Source organism: Pteropus alecto, unplaced genomic scaffold (assembly GCF_000325575.1).
Source record: "Pteropus alecto unplaced genomic scaffold, ASM32557v1 scaffold97, whole genome shotgun sequence".
Lineage (NCBI taxonomy): Eukaryota > Metazoa > Chordata > Mammalia > Chiroptera > Pteropodidae > Pteropus > Pteropus alecto.
Window position 1 is genome coordinate 2,658,071 of NW_006439713.1, and position 19,902 is coordinate 2,677,972.

Genomic DNA, 19,902 nt, shown 5'->3' on the forward strand with positions numbered 1-19,902 from the left:
AGCTGGGGAGGAAGCAAATGAGAGCTCTGTACTTTCTTTTCCATTTTTTCATAAACCTAAAACTGCCCTAAAAACAACAATTTGAAAACTGCTAGGTTGACCTTTGGAAACTTGAAGATACAGGAGAAGTAGTAGTGTCAGACTTCCCATGGTAGGTGGCAGAAGAAAGAACTGAGAGGCTGTGAAGAGATTTAGTCCTGGGCCCACAGGAAGGCCCAGGGGACACTGCTTTTGTTCAATCTAAATAAATGCACCAGCAAGAGGGGCAGCTGCATTGTTAAAAAAATTTTTCAGTGGTGGCCCTCCCCAAAGGCCAGAGTTGTCAGTAGAAGAAACGGGCTTTTTTTTAGCAATGGGATAACAGAATCCCAAAATAACAGAGGCCGGCTGGCCGCATTTAGCCCTCAGAGTCCATCCAATTACTGTAGTGAGCAGTCAGCCCAGAGGGTCAGCCGTGGAGGCCGGACCTGCAAAGAGCTATGGAAAGGTTGCTAGAACTGGCATTCCCCAGGGCAAGATAGATGGGCACCCAAAAGGAGCATCGCTCAGTCTATACAACCGAAAGAATTCAAAAATGGCTGAGCAGGAGGTGGAGGGCAGCCGCTCCAACAACGAGTCATAATCCTCGCCCAGTTCCTGCACCTGGGCCAGTTCTCAGACCCAGAACCCATCAGGCAGAAAACCACAAAGAGGGACCCTGTGACGTGAAGGCAAGAGTATAACTCGATGAGTCCCCAAGTCCTTCCCCAAAAGGACTGTGGTTACTTACTCAAGGACTCACACACTGGAGAAAGAAATACCCCGCATTTCTAGGTTATTGGACACAGTATCCGAGGGGCAAAGAAATGGGAGGAAGCTTGGGGAGAAAATGGGATCAACGGAAGATTGTTTTTTTAATGGGAGAAATTTTAAAATGTTTGTGAGCTTAGGAGCCAATAAGAAGATAGAGCGATGGTGTAAGGGAGAAAGGGGAGACTTCGGCAGTGTGTCCTTGACGGGGACGGGGACGGGTCCTCGACACGAGCAGGAGAATCCATCTACACCACGAGCTCAGACGGGTCCCCTACAGCAGCAGGAGGGGCAGCAGAGGATGGAGCTGCAGGCTCTGGCCGCGGAGAGATGTGCGGGGATGTGGAGCTAGTCTCTTTAATGTTTTCGGGGAAGAAGGACGCAAGGTCACCAGTGAAGCGTGGGGACGGAGGAGAGGATGGTGCGAACCTGGATCAGGAGAAACTCCTGAATAGCCGCGTAGGACAATGAGAAGGCGAACGCGCGGGAAGACATAGTCCCGTCGGACCGCAGACAGCATCGACGGCCCCCTGGAGGTGCACGGTCATGGACTCAGGTAAGACTCTGCCTGCGCTTGCGTGTTTTTCTCCAGTTCCGCTCTGCTGATCAGGTGCGGGCAGAGAGCGTGTGGACAGTCGGACAGAGCCAGGGTTGTGGATTCGTCAAGCAAGCACAGCGAAGCGTGAGAAGGCAGGGAGCTGAGAACGCGCAAGACGATGCCTTGAGCACTTGACCAGGACGTTGAAAGGGAAGTGGGAGGGGGAGGAAAGGCTCAGGGAGGCGGGGCCGATGAAAAGAGCTAAGGATCGGAGAACGGGAGGCTTTCGAAGAGACACAGGAGTGGCAGGGTTCTGGTACTTGACAGAGGCCAGTCGCCCAAGGAGCAGCGTTCACTCTGAGACGTGGCATTTCTAATTCCCTTCTGATGGAAAAAGAAGGCCCCTCCCCGCGTGGGGAGCGGATCGGCTTACCCTTCCCAATGCAGACCCTGCGCCGACCTGCAACGTCCAGAAGTCAAAGCCAACGTCTTGGATATCATCAAACACAAGTCAAGAATTAGGCGAACTTGAACTGTCACCGCTTTCTACCCAGCAGTCACGGTTTCCAGAGACACAGCGCACGACCGGAGCCTGGGACCGGGCGCCGGTGCCCTAAAGCAGGGGTGACTCCTGCTGTCACCGTGCAGGGCGCATCGCGTGGAGTGCCTCCTTCCATGCTCACAGCATTCAGAGGGTGGCTGTTATTTTTATCTCTGTTCTAGAACTCAAGAATCACCTAAAAAGAGGGTGAGTAATTCACCCAAAATCTCACACCTGGAAAATAAGAAAGCTCAGATCAAACCACGAAGCTTAGGATTTTACCGTTACAACTTCCAACATAATTCTTGTCATAAATCAAAATGAACTGGGATTCAGATACATTTTTACCGTCACCAAAATTTCCAAACTAAGCACGCGCGTCTTTCTTTGGAATGCAAAATTAAACTGCTTTTCAGGCTCGACACTTCCCATCACAATCATTGTATTTACTTGGGACCTATTTTTTTCTGATGTATAATAACTAATGATCTTAGTTGACAACCAACTCCCTAAACCCTGAGGCTAAAGTGACAACCTTGGGGCTCCCGCATCGCGAAAAAGGTGCCACGTAGAATCCCCCTTCCTTTCTGAGTGGGGAATGATGGCAAAACCAGCCAAAGCAGCACCTAATGGAAGTGTAATATTTCAATCGTGGGAATTACTTTCAAGCAAACTCCGTAGAAAGGATGGCTGTTACAGTCCCATTTAGACACTGGAGGCAGCGTTGGTGACCATGCGCCCTGTACATAAGATGAGGCATATTTAGAGAACCCGTCCCAACTGTGGGGGTGATGAGCCCCACACGCACTTCTGTGGGGGTGACGAGCCCCACATGCACTTCTGTGGGGACATGTCGAACGAAGAAGCCGAGACAGCTCTTAGGCCAGGAACCCGAGTTACGTGGGGACGGTCGTCAGGCTTGCGAGCATTTTCATCCATCTTCCCTTAACATAATTAATGAAGCGAAGATTAAGACTCACATTTTTCTCTCTCGGGTTCTCTGGCTAAAGGTTTGCTATGGCCACTGTCACCAGCGGTGGCTCTCCCGGGCCTGCTTAACACAGAAGAGGCTTTGTCAGAGGATTTAGCTTCCGGCTTGAGTGCCTTGCGTTCTGACAGCCACTTTGCTCTGGCAGTGCTGTTGCCACGGTTACCAGGCCCTCCCAGGATGTTTTCCAGGTTACAGATATTGCTGGAAAACAGGCTAGTTTCTTGGCTTCTATTCACACAGTTTCTACTGGTTTTATTCTTGGATTTAAAAAAACCATCGTGACCCTCTGATGTCAGAAAAGCACACACCTCAGTTCCAGTTTTCAGAGCACTGTAAGCCTCACCAACGGCCATGCACACGGCCTGGCTGGGGAAGCAGGATTTACGTCTTTATGTAAATGTCCTGACACCGTGTCTATTTCATGTCTGCGTGAGGCTTCCTGCCAGGGAATCTCAGGATGCGTTCCTTCGGCAAGGTTAAAAACGGTCCTCTTCAACCCAATAGAATAAAGATAATAGTGACCAACTAAAAACCATAATTTGTGACGTTTTTATCATTTAGAATTTAATTTTTTATAACATTATCATCGAGAGCTTCTTTCCCAGGAATCAGAATTACTCAAGGTGAGGCGGGGAGGTAACGTCTTGGGCCCTAGAGGAAGAGGAAGGCCCGAGCAGTCAACAGCATCACTGAAGTAGCTCCGGGAGCGTCTCTCAGACAGCCCCCCCGAAGCTGGCCCCAGGCGCCAGCCATGGTGGTACAGAAAGACACGACTGCTCCGTGTGGGCCAGGACCTAAGCTATCATCGCGAAGGTCGGGCCGGCCGAATCTACCTGGACATATAACAATTCCGGAGCAGTTATTATTTATCTCACAATTTTACAAAACGTCCAACAAGGCCTGAGGACGACTGAACCCACGCCAAGAGGGAAAATTACGTGCTGTTTTTCCGCATGATTAAGACTTGGAGATCAGCAGATATGAAGGAGCTGTGCCCGTAACAGCTGAGAGCACCAGCTTTGAAGCCAGGTGTGTCTGGGGTCAAATCCCAGCCTCTTGCCAGCAAGACCTTAGGGAACCACGGGTCGTTTCACTCTCCTCGTGGCAAAATGGGGAAGATGACAGCAATTGTACGACTTAAGAAGATTCTGCAGGTAAAGTGCTTGGCACACCACTCGGGACGTAGTAAACATTCAATGTAATGTAATAACCCCGAGAAGAAAGACGGTGGAGGAGGAGGGGGAAATGAAGAAAGGAAAAGAGGTGTGACAGGAAGAAGAGAAGGAACGGAGGAGGGGAAGGAAGAGATAAGGGGGAGGGCGGGGGGCGGGGAACACACTCAGGAGGAGGAGGAGCCCCCAGCGGGAGGACCAGGAGGAGAGGAAAGGGAAGAAGGGTCAGCAGGAGGGGTGGCGGCGTCTCCGGCACGTGCACAATGCCGTGCCAGGTGTAAACAGGGAGAGAGATGATGAGTATTGGACTGACCTGAAATACGGAGTAACCTGCCTCTGATTTCCGTGGCCCCTGGAAGAGCGCTGTTCACCACCTGGCCTTCCTTTGCGACCACGGAGGTTCGTTTTCTGCTTACAGTCTGACTAAAGGAAAGAATCCACTGGAACCAGCAGCTGCGTAAACAGGAACACGAGGCAGGAGGCAGATCGGGGCCCCACCCGAAGGTGGCTTTAGACTCTCTCGGTGTCCCTCACCCGCTTTCTCCGCGGCACAGTCGTGCGGTCCCAACGTCCGTTCTCCGGAGCGCAGCCAAAGAGGAGACCTCAGAGGCTGGGTCGTTCCCCAGAATTAACGTGGGGCCACTTAACCACCATCCTCACGAAGGCGACCCCTCCGAGCGCCACTGAGCACCAAGAAGCAGTAAGATCAGACACTGGCTGGACTTCAAGACACAGGAAACACGCGGTCACCTGCTGCCTTTGACAACAGCGCTGGCTCCAGAACGGGGCCTGGGAGGCGAGGAGTAAAAATTACCAGAGAAACAGGCTTAAGAAACAACTGCCCTGATTTTAAACTTTTGCTAAAACGTTTCCCCAGAAGCTAAGCACCACGGTGACTTCCTTGATTCCAAGAGCAGGGACACTGTGCTACCTTAGGAATATGGAGCAGCAGATTCAGCTGTGTGGGGGTGTGTGTGTGTGCCCACGTGTGTCAGCTGAGCGTTTGAAATAGGATTCATGGATTGTTAAGAGAGAAAAATCACATCAAACGTTTATTCGATCGAAACGCATGCAGGCCAGAATAATAAAGACGGCACACATCCACAGCCTCCAACGCAACGACTCGACAAAGTCTGAAAGCAGGCAGAGGAGCAGGCCCAGGCGTCGGCCAAAGTCTAACGGAAAGCTCGTAACTTACAGTGTGCCTGAAACAAAGGACACCAACGTCTCTGTGAACATTACAACCACTACATGACACAGGTCACCGGTCTGGTCAGCATTTTCATGGTCCTATAGACCTGGCTTGTTCCGGCTGGCTGTTACCATCGCTTTTCAGATCCAATCCCCAGTGGAGTGCTGTGAGCCTCACCACAGATGGCCTCGGTGGCCATTCCAGCAATGCCCCCAGGTACTTCTGTGTTCCCAAAACAGGCATTTCAGGATTCTTTGGGTTCCCAAGATCTAAGATCCCATGCTGTTGACCCTTCAGGTACATTAGCCATATCTTATTTCCTGTGTTCTGATGCTTTGACATCTGGGGCCTTACTGTCCCTGGAAAGACTGCCCCTCCTAGGGTTAGCCGACTCCTACACACAGTAAACAACTCAGTTTTCAAATGCAAACCAACCAGCACAGGGCCCACACTGCTGACCACTTCCTCTCATATGCTAGCCCACTCTCCTGTGCCCTCATCACCCCAGAGCCAGGTTCCAGACAATGAGGGACAGTCCCTACTCCCGAGAGTCCCCTGAAGTTATTCCAACTAGCCCATCCTAAGCCTGCCCGCCCTGCCTAAGCTGTTCCTTCCCACAAGAACCATAGGCAAGGCTCTTGCCCACCTCTCTGCCTCCTGCTCCACGTGGCCCCCCAGGGTGCTGTGTGCCCCGCAAGGTGTTGCGTGCCCCCTCCTCTTAGGAACTGTGAATAACGAACTATCATTTCGATGGCACTCATCTCCTGATCTGTCAGCCTTACTGCATCTCGAATTTTCTATTAATACACTATACTTTAAAACAACAGGAAACCAAAGTCTTCCTGGGCAGAAGAGAGAGTAAAATATGGAACATTAGTTGCTGGGACCACACAGTGTGGGCAAAGTGACCTCAAGAAGGAGTCTGCAGTTATTCACCGAGAGAACAGCCTGATGTCTCACAAGCTGTTAAGTCTGCACTAAGGTTTTCAATCCAAACCTAGTTTCACTGCATTTTGTTCTCACAGTAATGTCATACGAAACTGTCTTCACTTCTGTTCTCTTTCCTTAAAGGAGTAAACATCTTTTTATCATCTGTACGAAAGGACAGCTTCACGTCAGCGTCAATATGTATACAAGTACTCAACACAGATTTAGTGAGCGCCTACTACATGCACCGTCCCGGGTCTGAGGGACACAGACAAAAATCTCTAATTACATGGAGTTTACGATCCAGTGGCGTAAGACAGACGGTAAACTAAATAAATTGGTGATAGGCTAGGTAGGGAATAGCAGGAAAATAAAGCAGAAAAGGGACATAATGAGTGCCAGGAAGACAGGGAGTTCAAATTTGTTGATGTTATTGAGGAATCATATAGATACCATAAAATTTGCTATGTCAACCCGGTGGCTTCTAGTGTATTCACAATGGTGCGACCATCCCCATTATCGCTTCCGGGGCATTTTCATGACCCGCACCCCACCCCCAAAGAGCACACCCATTAGCAGCCGCTCCACAGCGCCGCCTCTCTCCAGCCCCGGCAGCTGCTAATCCGCTCTCTGTCTCTGGATTTGCCCATTACGGACATTGCATATAAATGGAATCGTACAGCATATGGCTTCTTTCAGTTAGCCTGGTGTTTTTAAGGCCCACCCACGTATCAGCACCCTCGTTCCTGCTGTGGGTGAATGAGGCCCCACACGGCTGTACCATAATTCCTTTATCCACGAACGTTTGCGCTGTTTGCACTTCTTGGCTGTTGTGAACGATGCTGCCGTGAACGTCCGTGTGCGCGTTTTGTGTGGACATGTGATTTTGTGCCTCTTGGGAATGTACCTGAGGGGAACAGCCGGGTCCTCTGGTGACTCTACATTTAATTTTGGAGGAAAGAGCTCCATTTTAAATCGAGTGGTCAGAGGAAGTCTTATAAATAAGGTGACATCGATACGATGACATCTGAAAGAGGTGACCTAAATAAGCCATGCATGGGGATGGGGGGCGGGGGGTGTCCCAGGCAGCGAACGTCAAGATCAAAGGCAAAAATACACCTGGTGTGTCTGAGGACAGCTAAGTACACCTGTGTGGCTGACACAGACACAATAAGGATACCACGTGTCGACCTGCAACGCTGGTGTCCACCTACAGCGCTAACCGGATTTAGAAACATCACATTTAAGCGTCCACACGTTAATACATTTTTTAGTAAATCGAGCTACATAGTCTAGCCTCCGGAACTTAATTTCTTAATTCAATTTCTCCATTGTGGTTTTCGTAACTCATTGATTCAGATTTTATTCCATTTCTTCCATGGTCCTGTCTTCTCCCATTAAGTTTCGTAAAGGAATATACAGAATTTAAGTGCCCAATGATTATATAACAAAGACGCAAGTCTGGAGGTGTCTCTGTCACGGGGCAGCATGTAGAGCTGCACCGCAGCCATGAAGGTGCACTAAGTCTCATCGTGGCCCTCCACTTTTCAACCCCGGCTAAGATAAGCGAGCAAAATTTCAGGGATAGCTACGTGATCGCGGACACCAACAGGCGGCAATGGATCGCCTCTCCTTCCTGCGCTGACCAAACAGGAGAAGCGAAGAGCGAGTAAATGAGTTTGATCACTTGCTTCTCCTGGAAGCCTCGATTGCTGTGGCCATCTCTTGATCTCACCAAGATGGCCTTGCGTTTGCGATTTAAGAGGACAATGAGAGTTCTAAAGCAGGAGAGTGCGGACCGCCAAGAGAAGCCAACTGGACACGGGAGAGAGCGGGAAGATGCCAGGGGAGGCCGCACTGGAGAACAATGTGGCGGCTAAGACACGAAGCATAGAGTCTTTCCGGGAATAGAATGAGCGAAGCATTCCAGGAAAAAGAATAGCAGAGGCAAATCTCAGGCTCAGGGGCAAGAGAGAATAGAGGACATGCACACACGCACACACACCAACACACACACACGTACACACACCAACAATGGCTCAAGCAGGACGGGGAAATGCAAAGCGCAGAGCAGCGTTGGAAAGCACAGCCTCGTCACTCAGGCCCCGGTGGACAGAGAGAGAGGAGTCTGGACTGCATGCTGAAAGCAACAGGCAGGCGACAAAGGATCCGGGCCGTGCGGTGACACAATAAGGTTCGATGTGGCTGATCGAGATGAACTGAACGTGGGCCAGGCTGGAAGAAAGGAGCTCGGATAAAGTTCCCAGGTCTCTCCATGACATTGACGGAAGCATCCAGGACCAGCTGAAGGTGCCGCATCTGACTGTCGTAATACCCAGATCTGAGTCCCAGCTCTGCCACCCACTCTCTTTAACATGCAGAACATAAATACTCATCGAGACAACAACTACACACCCCAGTGAGCCGAACGTGACTCTCGAGATCAGACCAGCTCGAATTCAGCCACGTGTATACATAAATGCTATAATTATTTCGAAAAAAACCCATATAAAAAGGGTTTGTTTGCCTTCCTTTCCCTGATGAGTCTTTCTTTTTTTTTAACTTAAAAATTATTTCAATCAAATGAATGAAATTATGCCATTGACCTTAAGAGGCAAAGCAACTGAGAGATATCTGTATATGCACATGTTACGTGCCTACATAAACATACAATCACTGCAATTTTTCTCTCCACTAAACTAACATTTCACCAAGATACTATTTTTCCTTGGAAAATTCCCAATGGGAAACAAGTTTCTGTCTATGAATGAAACAGGAATTTGAGCCAAATTTAAGTAGCTCTTAAAGGACAGCTAACCTTAGGTGACATCAAGATTATACTGGCAAGAGCAAAGACTCTTTATTATATTCTTTTTTTTCCATAAGGAAATAAAACTTTATCTGCAGTTGGCATCTCTGAAAATACCTGCCATCATTGTCACTTACAAAAAAAAATTTCCATTTCTTCGGTATATTTCTAGTTTCTTCCTTTTGCTTTTCCCAAGATGAATCGAATGAACTTTTAACCAAGAATAGACACCCACAGAGGAAGTGCTCTAACCAGAAAATGACCTCGATCTCTTGGAAACCACACCTGTCATCTATAACTATTTCTCCTTGGGTGTTTGCGTGACTGAAGAAAGAACCAGGAAGAATCTGGAAGTTCCCTGCTCTCCATTTCCTGCTCAGTATGTCCATCTTGGTAATATTATTTTACACACACACACACACACCACACACACACACACGCACACACACACACACGCAAAGCCCATTTTCCCGTCTTCACTTCCAAAGGTTGCTATTGCTTTTGCCCTGAAGCTATGAGTGTTATTTCGATTCGAGAATAAAATCTTATTAAGGAAAAGAATGTCTGAGCAGAATAGGGTTTTCAATATTCGTCATTAATGATTTAAAACCAAAGATTCAAACCCCAAGGAACTTGCAAGGTTTCTACTCAGAGAAGCCACAGTTCTTTGCGTTGCTGACTCGGTGAGCGGGGCGCGCAGTGACAGTCAACTTCCCTCCTACCACGTAGGCAGAAAGAGTAACGACCATAAATGCAAAACCCCAACATCGAGTTTGTTTTCCATTTTTAAAGCCTGTTTTGTCTTTCCTTCCTACTACTTTAAATCAATTAATCCTGAAGGAAAGACTCTCTGACCGAAAAACGAAGACAGAAAGATATGCCGCTGAAATCACCGTCCTGAAGCCCGTGCGATGCTGAGACGGGGGCTTTTGGACCTCGCAGCTGCAGCCTGAGACTTGGCACTGAATGAATCCACGAGGTCTGACTGAGACGCAGCGGCCGTACGTGGGGAGCACCTGGTGCGAGCTCTTTGCTCCCACTCGCTCACCCCTGGCAACGCCATGAAGTGGATGTTCTCTTAGCCATTTTACGGATGAGGAAACCGAGGCAGAGAAAAGTGTGTGACTTGCCATAACTCGCCCAAGATCACATGTGCTAGAAAGCAGAGAACTGAAAATCGAAAGCGAACCCGTCTGAGCCCCGAATTCATGCTCGCAGCTGCTAGATGGTGACGTGGGGTACACTGTAACCGAACTGTTCATGCTTAAAATATGTGCTTGAATCATGAAGGGAGGAAACATCGGTTTGTTGGGTTCCTAATACTGGACAGTGGGGTAAGAATTTGATTGACCTAATGCTGTAAATTTCCGATTTGTGAGTTACATTTTAACAGTTTCCTGTTGTGGGAACATACCAGTGGGAAGGGATGTGGCATTGAACAGGATCCTGGAGGTCCTTTGCGGCCAGGAGGGCAAACCCTCTAGAGGCTGGAGGGTAGGGCAGTGGAGAGGAGGGTGTTGGGGGGTGGGGGACGGGGCAGCAGGCTGTGTACCTAGTGCCACAGAAGTATTTCCATATCCTGTCAATCAATATGCCCGGACCACTGCGTTCCAGCACAGGTCAGCTCCAGGTCAGCCCACTCTGTCTGGGTCAGTGTGTCGGCCATGCTGGCCACTGGTAGCCACCACTGTCCTGTATGTCGCACCCACTCGGAGGAGATCAATGGATATAAAACCGTAAGGAACACCGGATCCCCACAAAGTGTAGCGGGCTGCGTGGGTACACCAGCTGGTGGGCAGTAGAATGAGGATTCAAACCCTCCGTTTGGCTTCAAAGGTCAGGTTTATTTGTTACGACTATTTCTGGCTGCCTCCCCAAACAGGAAAGGCAATTTCAACTGCGAGAGAATCCTTAAGCTCTCCAGACAGGCTGCGGTGGGGAGGAGGGAGATGGGGATCTTGCCTCCAAAAGATTCCTCTGGCTCCAGAAAAAGGCTCCAGAATAGCCCAGGCCCTTTGTAGAAGTGTCCTTTACTCTGAGTCAACATACCAAGAGCTAGGTAATTCGTCTAAATCTCCATAAGGTGGCAATTAATAATTAGTTCAGTAGCAAAAGGTTGATCACATGGAAGATGTGGATATATTTTTACAACCCAGCTGACAATTCTCTTATCTTTAATGGTAATGATATGACAAAATGGCCAGTGCCCAAGAGTTCTGGGCTGACTCAGTGGTCAACAAGCTCTGCTGACCCCACAGAGGCTGTCTGAAGAATGTAAGGATTCTCCCACAGTCACATCTGCCTTCGCTGTTTGGGGAGATGGCAAAAAATAGCCGTAACAAATAAACCTGGCCTTTGGAGCCAAACGGAGGGTTTGAATCCTAGTTCTCAACGGCCATGTGCTCCTAGGCTGGCTACCTCACTTTTCTGAGCCTCTATGTCCCCAGCCAGAAATATAATTCTGTAAAAATAACACTTAGGTCTTAAGGTCAATGGAAGGATTAAATGAGACAATATATGAAAAATCTTTTAAAGAGTGATTAGCACATAGTAAACATTTAATAGCTATCAGTTCTCTTTTTTTCTGACCAAGAAATTCATTTAACATTCAGGCTCAAGGCACTGTGCTCTAGGTCACAAAGATGAATGCCATCTGCACTCTGTCCCCAAAAACCTGCAGTCTAGTCTCTACCACTTGGTATTTACTCAAGAGAAATTTAAAAAAAAAAATTGTGTACGAAAAGACTTGTCCACACATTCAAATAGCCAAAAATGGGAAATGATTAAACGTCCATCAACAGATGTATGAATCTACAAACTCTGCTAATCCCCACCGAGCAACGGCAAGGAATGAATCGCTGATACTAGTGCCAATACGGGTGAATCTCCAGAACATTCTGAGAAACGAGAGAAGCTGGACAAAAAAGAATAAATGGTTGTCTTACTCATTGACATGAAGTTCTAGACAGGAGCATCTATCATGTCAGAAAACAGAGCAGTGGTTGCCTGGGGGTGGGGGAGGGGGAGGGGTTAGGTGCAAAGGGGCACGAGGGACCTTTATGGGGACCCAAGTGTTCTGGATCTTGATAGGGGTGTTGGTTATGTGCATAGACACAGTTGGCAGAACCCATCACACTGTACACTTAAAATGGGTACCACGGTGTAATAAATATATCTGTCATTGTCTCCTGTTCCTGGCACAGAGCTCCTAAAACCCGTGGAATTTCCTGAGTGATAAAACTGTCTTTTGTTATCTATGAGCCCCTTTGGATCATGAGATGACCCATAAGCCGTAGGGGGAACCTAGATAGCTTCAGATGAGAGCTGGTTGGCAGAAAAACCAATCGTGTGGTTAGAAGGTTGGAACTTTCGGCCCCACCCCACCCCTACCTTCGCAGAATGGAAAGGAGTTGCAGAATCACCAACGGTCAATGCTTTCATCTATTATGGCTATGTGACAAAACCCTGATGAAAACCTCATAAAGGCAAGTGGGAGGGAGCTTTCCAGGTGTTGAGCGTGCGCTCGGGACCCTTCTGAGCCTTGCCCTGTGCACCTGTTCATCCGGCTGTTCATTCGCATCTTACATGAGACATTATAATCATAAGTATTATGCTTCCCTGGGTCTGTGAGTCGTTCCAGTGAATTGTCACTAGAGAGGGAGTCACGAGAAGCCCTGATTTTGTAGTCCACCAGACAGAGATGCAAAAATCCTCAGACCCCAGGGGTATCTGAAGTGGGGGCAGTCTTAACCGGCCTGGGCTCTTAACCTGCAGGAGCTGCATTAACTCTGGGAGTTAGTGTTGGAATTTACTTGCAAGACACCCAGTTGGTGTCAGAGAATTAGAGAATTGGCTGGCATTGGAAAAACAGCACAGGTACATGTTATTATATAAATTAAACCTTGACGAAGTTGATTTAAAAAGAAAACCTGCAACCAAGCACAGGCTTTTCAAGCTGTACTCCGAATTGAGTCCCCTTGGGGGTCGAGGTCCCAGTAACTACACTCAGAGCATCCCTCCTTCCACCTCATCTTAAGACCGGAGATGGATTTAAACAAAAAGCTCCATGACTTTAAAAAAAAAAAAAAAAATTGAAAACCACTGATCTGGAGGAGAGAGCTGTCTGGTATGAATTAGCTATAATATTGACAGACAGAAAGTGACTCGTATCATGAGAGGCTAGTTAAGATGCTCCGAGAGGTCAGAGTATGGAGTAAATACTTTCCAGTGGGAATACTGAGGTGACATCGAGCTGGGCCTTAACACGCAGGTGAGAGTTAGGCACGTGGACATAATGGGGCAGGGCATTCCAGCTAGAATGAGCAAAGACTTTGATAGCACGGACAGGAGAGCACTGGGTGTCCATGCTGTTCTGATCATCTACGCCAGTGAGACAGTCACCTCAGCAAAGAACACATCCATTTATTTGCCTGTGAATCTGGCAAGGAAGGATTGTTCTGCCCAGCTCCCGCCCAAGGGCTGGAGGCGACAGTCATCTGAAAACTCATTCACTCACACAACTGGTTGGGCTGGTGCTGGTGGCCAGAATCCCACCCACAGCCTCTCAGTGGCAGGCTCCTCACAAGACCGTGGCTGGGGCCTAAGGGCCGGCGTTCCAGGAGAGAAAGCCAGGGGGCGCTGTATCGCCTTCTCTAACCTGCGCCGGGAAATCACGCAGCATCAAATCTGCCACATTCTAGTTATTAGAAATAAGGCACTAGGGCCAACTCGGTCTCAAAGGAAGAGAAATTAGACGGCGCCTTCTCACGGGTCCGGGAAAGAGGAGCCAAAGACAGTGCCCAAAAAGCATCAGGAAAAGACAAATACCCAACAAATAGAACGATGGGCAAAGGATACCAAAAGTCCATTCTCAAGGGAAAAAACACCAAAATATACAATAAATATATCGAAAATGTCTGCTCTCTCCAACAAGTAAAGACCTGTACCTTGAAATAGCTTTCATCTCTCAAATTAGCAAATGAATTAAAAGTGTAGGCGAATTCAAACAATTACCTAAGAAATTTGCATGCTTTTGATCTCGCAAATAATTCTGCCTCCAGGAGGTCCTCCCAAGGAATTAACACGTGAAGAAGGTTATCACAAGGATGTTCCCTGCAGCCTGGTCTATAATCTGAAAAAGTCAATCTAAAAGTCCAACATCAGCAGATTTTTTAAAATTTCACGGTACATTTATACAATACAGAATGTCATGTGGGCATTAGATATGATGTCGCTGAAGAATATTTGATTTACATGAGGAAATATTCAGAGTCTAGGGTGACAAAAATAAAATCTCCAAACAGTATTTCTAGCATTATAACTAGAGAAATAACTCTATGGAGAAAAATGGTGTGGAAAATACATTATGATGATAATAATGGTTATTTCTGGGTTGACAGATTATGGATTTTATTCTTACCCTTTTGTTTATCTGTATTTTCTTTTACAAAGTTGATAAATATATATGACTTATGGAATAAAAACAAAAACAAAAAGCACAGAATCTCATACCATAGAAAGCCTTTCAGGACCACTCTGAAATACCATCAAGGTATCTTTGTAGTGCCTTTGACTTAACAGTATTCTAAGGCTTAAATCTTTATGAGTCTAATTAAAAGCTAGAAAAAGATATCTCTGCTCCTTAGATGAAAATAAAACCAGGTTGTACTTCTCCACTTTATTTTTGCTGACTTTAAAGAGAAATTATCAGCGTAATGTTTTTAGTATGAGCTTTATCTTCCTCCCTAGGTAACTTTTGTTTCTTTCCAAGGGTAGATAAAGAAAACTAATTTGTTTTTATAAAAGGACCACAGAGAAACCTGATCTGCTACGAAAGAAAACCACAGTCCATGTTCTAGGACTAAGAGTTCATTAAATCATCCCCCGCTAGGAGCCTGAAGGAACCATCCTCTCGGCTAAAAATACCATGAGGAGCTGGTTACTACCCCGGCGGGTCATCGGGCAGCAACTGACAGCAAAGCCCGGAAGTGTCCTTTGGCACTGCTAAGTGGGACACATCCAAGGTCAACCAGACTGCAAAAGGCAGAGGACAATTTTTAGTTTTTTTGTTTTTTTTGTTTTTTTCGCTACAATCTAAGATTTTGGATCTGAAGCCACTGACCAATTTCTAGAGCACTGTGGGCTGTAGACAGTGGTTCCATTCCCTCTATAACTGGTGGCAGCCACAGCAAGCAGCCCAAGAACTTGAGAAAGAAGGAACGAAGAACTGCCCTCTGATAATTCACCTAAGAAACCAGCACATAATGGATCACAGCCAAGAAGGGCTGGTCACCTTACCCCAAGGCGCAAACATCCTGACCATGGCATCAAGTCTAAAGACAGAATACACCGAACAGAGACGGCCCGGAGGGAGGCGCACTGAGGTCCGGGCACACACTGCCCACTGCCCACCAGGCACTGTCCAGGGGGCGCAGCCATGGTCAAGGACAGAGAGGAAAGGTTTGCTGGGAAGGCTGGTCCAGGTTTTGGAGTGGGACACTGGGAGATCTGAGTCCCAGCCTTGGCCACTTTCGGGCTGTGTGACCTTACACACTACTGAACTGAACGCCCCTCCCCACCCCAACCTCAGTTTCCTTATCTGTAGAAAGAGGGTGGCGGCCACCTTATCGGGTTATAGTAGGGATGATGCGAAGCCCTCAGCACAGAGCCTGACGCATAGCAGGCGCCCCACAGATGTTAGCGAATAAAAATACTACAAAGCACAATAACCAGCAGCCTCATTTTAATCTCAAACTGCGAGTGTGATCCACCCACGTGAGCCAGTGACAGAAGGCGTCTCACTCCTGTGCTTTTATGAGTCCCCTCAACCCCCGCCATTTGTCCCTGACACTCATAACCCGACCATGCTACTCACACACACTCGACCCAGCCCTTTACAATCTGAATATTCCAGCCCCGAGAGCACTGCCGTGCCTTCAAACAACTTCCGGATCTCTACTTCTAGAAAACAACCGGACCTACTGATATATGTCAAAGATTTTGCAAATCGTCTTTTACTTACCGAAAAGTCCTTCCAAAAGAAATAGTAAAAAAGCCGAGTATCTTAGACAACAATTAAAGGAATACTTTTGTGAGGATCAGGAGGATATTTACAAATATTTGGACATATGTTTTATTATGACTAAAAGGCTTGAAACAGGGAAGGACACTCAGCCACTTAGGGAATTGGGGTTCTCTTGATACTTCTGTGAGGAGCTAGAACCATTTATAGGCTAATAGAAGATCCTGTGTGTTATCAAAATTGTCAGTAGGTAATCAATTGCTGACTGAGTTCAGACCCTCCTGTGGAATGTAAAGGTGTGAAATCCAAACAACCGATTATTGGTTTTAATGGCTTTGAAGAATGCACAGCATTTTGCCCCAAATAAATGATCCTGGATAAAAGCCTTATAAATGACACACTAATTAATTGACCAATTGGTGTGGAGGTTTTGTGTGTTCATTTTCCCTGTCTGGCTGACAATACCTTATGCCAACCTTCTGATTTCAACAGTGCCCTAAATTGTACACACTGTATGGCGGGGGGACTTCTGGGACAGTGACACTCTACCAAGAAGCTTGTGTTTTATCACCACCTAATGGCCATTCCCCAGTATTACAATTCAATAGGTCACTTCACTTAGCATGCTAGCACAGGTGCAACAGTTAAACTACTATTGAAAAAAACATTTTAAATATTCTTCAAGAACCCGGGCAGGTCACAGGCAGGTCATGAGTATCTTAGACAACATGGCATCAAGTCTAAAGACAGAATACGCCGAACAGAGGGAACTTATAACCCACACATGGCTGACCTTGGCCTGCCCCCTCCCAAGAGGCCTCAAACCAACACACCCGGTGGCCAGCTTCAGACCACACCTAGGTCACAGGCAGTGGCTGACCTTGGCCTGCCCCCTCGCAAGAGGCCTCAAACCAACACACCTGGTGGCCAGCTTCAGACCACACCAGACCACCACCCAACCACCTCCACAAACAACACACCCAAAGAGCGGAGTGGGCAGGCACCAGAGCTCTGCTAATGTGAATCTGGCTCCATGGGTTCAGCTTGCCGGCAGCTCCTCCCCTGCTCACAGCCAATCAGCCCGAGGGTCAATCCCCCCCATCAATGTGCCAACAGCAACTAAGGCTCAGCTACAACAGGAGGGAACCTATAACCCACACAAGGAACACAGCTGAAGCACCCAGCTCAGGTGGCCAAGGACACTGCATCACTGGACCACCCAGGACACCTACAACGCACAACCACTCTCCTAAGACTGGGAGACATAGCAGCCCTACTGAATACATAGAAACAAGCACAGGGAGGCCGCCAAAAGGGGGAGACAAAGCAACATGTCCCAAATGAAAGAACAGAACGAAGCTCCAGAAAAAGAACCTAACGAAATGGAGACCAGCAACCTCCCAGATGCAGAGTTCACAACACTGGTTGTCACAGCAGTCCCCAACCTTTGTGGCACCCCGAGTCAGTGCTCCTATGAGAGTCTTAAGGCTCAATGATGCAAGCGGGAGCTGAGGCGGTGATGCCGGCACTGGGCAGCGGCTGCAGATACAGATGAAGCTTTGCTCGCTCGCCTGCCGCTCACCTCCTGCCGTGCGCCCGGTTCCTAACAGGCCAGGACCGGTACCAGTCCACGGCCTGGGGGTTGGGGACCCCTGGGTTATAAAGATGCTCGGTGAAATTAGGGGAAGAGTAGATGAACTCAATGGGAACTTTAACAAAGAGATAACAAACATAAAAACAGATGGAAAACATAAAAAAGAACCAGGGAGAAAAGAATACAGTGCCTCTTAAAGGGCCCGTGCCCGGCCTTACCCACTGCTCACTGATGGACTCGCTCGCTCTGAGCTCCAGCACCGGGGCGGCTGCCCAGAGAGCACCAGGGACACTCGGGGAGGCGCTGAGCTGTCGGGATTCAGGGCAAGGCTGGAGGGGCGGCTTTCTCCAGGACAGAAGTGCTGGCAGTATCCATTGCTCCTTTGCTGGGCCCTCCCCTGCCCAGCGTGCAGACCCAGGCGCTGCCATAGCTGCGTCGCCATCAAACTAGATAACACAGGTGGCTCCTCCCAGGTGATTCCCTTAGACCCCGCCTCTCTCAACTTGTGGACGCAGCCAAGCTGCTTCCAGTGGTTTATTCCATAAAAACAGGCTGTCTTGGCAATGGCTGCAAACGCTCCCAAAATCTCTCAAAGGCTCCAAAAACCCAAAGCAGCAGCACCTGGCCTCGGTGTGCCCTGCACCTCTTGCTGAGCCCTGTACCCCAGGCCCCGCAGCTGGCCTCAGTTTCTAGCTTGGCCTCTTGAGGTACCTATAAGCCCAGCACAGGTGGCAGCCATATGTGGATTCTTGGTAACTATTACCACGTGGCCCCGGAGGTACACGGGCTGTGGCCGAACTTGGCCTGCAGCTGGAACCCTCTCAGGTCTGTGCCAAGGGGCCCCACAGCACTCCTACTACATAAAGCCACTCGACTAAGATGGGGAGACTTAAGAGCCCTACGGGGAGACAGAAGAGCACGTCTTACGTGAGAGAACAGAACGAAGCCCTGGAAAAAGAACTCAACAAAATGGAGACGAGCAACCGAAGAGATGCAGAGTTCACAACACTGGTTATAAGGATGCTCAATGAACCTAGAGGTAGACAAGATGAACTCAGAGCTTAAAGAGATAAAAAACATAAGAATAGAGATGGAAAGCATAAAAGGGAACCAGTCAGAAATGAAGAATATGTTAACTGAAAGAAAGACTGCATTCGATGGAATCAGTAGTCGACTAGCACGTGAGAGAACAGAACGAAGCCCCGGAAAAAGAACTCAACGAAATGGAGACGAGCAATCGAAGAGATGCAGAGTTCACAACACGGGTTATAAGGATGCTCAATGAATCTAGAGGTAGACAAGATGAACTCAGAGCTTAAAGAGATAAAAAACATAAGAATAGAGATGGAAAGCATAAAAGGGAACCAGTCAGAAATGAAGAATATGTTAACTGAAAGAAAGACTGCATTCGATGGAATCAGTAGTCGACTAGATGAAACAGAAGAGCAACACAGCGATTTGGAATAGAAGGTATCAGAAAACACCCAATCAGAACGGCGAAAAGAAAAAAGAATTCCCGGGATAGTCTAAGGGGCCTGCGAGACGACATCAAGCATACCAACATTCACATCTTAGGGGCGCCCGAGGGAGAAGAGAGAGAGCAAGGACTTGAGAATCTACTGGAAAAAATAATGACGGAAAACCTTTCTAACCTGGCAAAGGAAATACACATACAAGCCCAGAAAGCACAGAGAGTCCCAAACAAGATGGACCCAAAGAGGCCACACCAAGACACGACATAATTAAAAGGTTAAAGACGCACAGATAATCCTAAAAGCAGCAAGAGAAAAGCAGTTAGTTACCTACAAGGGAGCTCCCAGAAACTGTCAGCCAATTTCTCAACACAAACTCTGCAGGCCAGAAGGAATTGGCAGGAAATAATCAAAGAGATTAAAAGCCAGGACCTACAACCAAGATTACTCTGCCCAGCAAAACTGTCATTTAGAATCAAAGGACAGATAAAGAATTTCGCAGATAGGAAAAAGCTAAAGGAATTCATCATCACCAAAGCAGTAGCACAAGAAATGTTAAAGGGACAAGAAGAAAATGTGGGGGGGGTGGGGGAGGAGTAGGAGAAGGAATGAAAGAGGAAGGGGAGGAGGAAGAGGAGGAGGAAGAGGAGGAGGAAGAGGAGGAGGAAGAAGAAATAATAAAATGGCAATCACTATAGACCTATCAATAATTAGTTTAAATGTAAATGAATTCATTCTCCAATCAAAAGTCACAGGGTGGCTGAATGGGTAAGAAAACACGACCCACGTGTCCACGGAGAGATGAATGGATAAAGAGGTGGCACATAGACAATGAAATCTTGCCATCTGCAGCAAC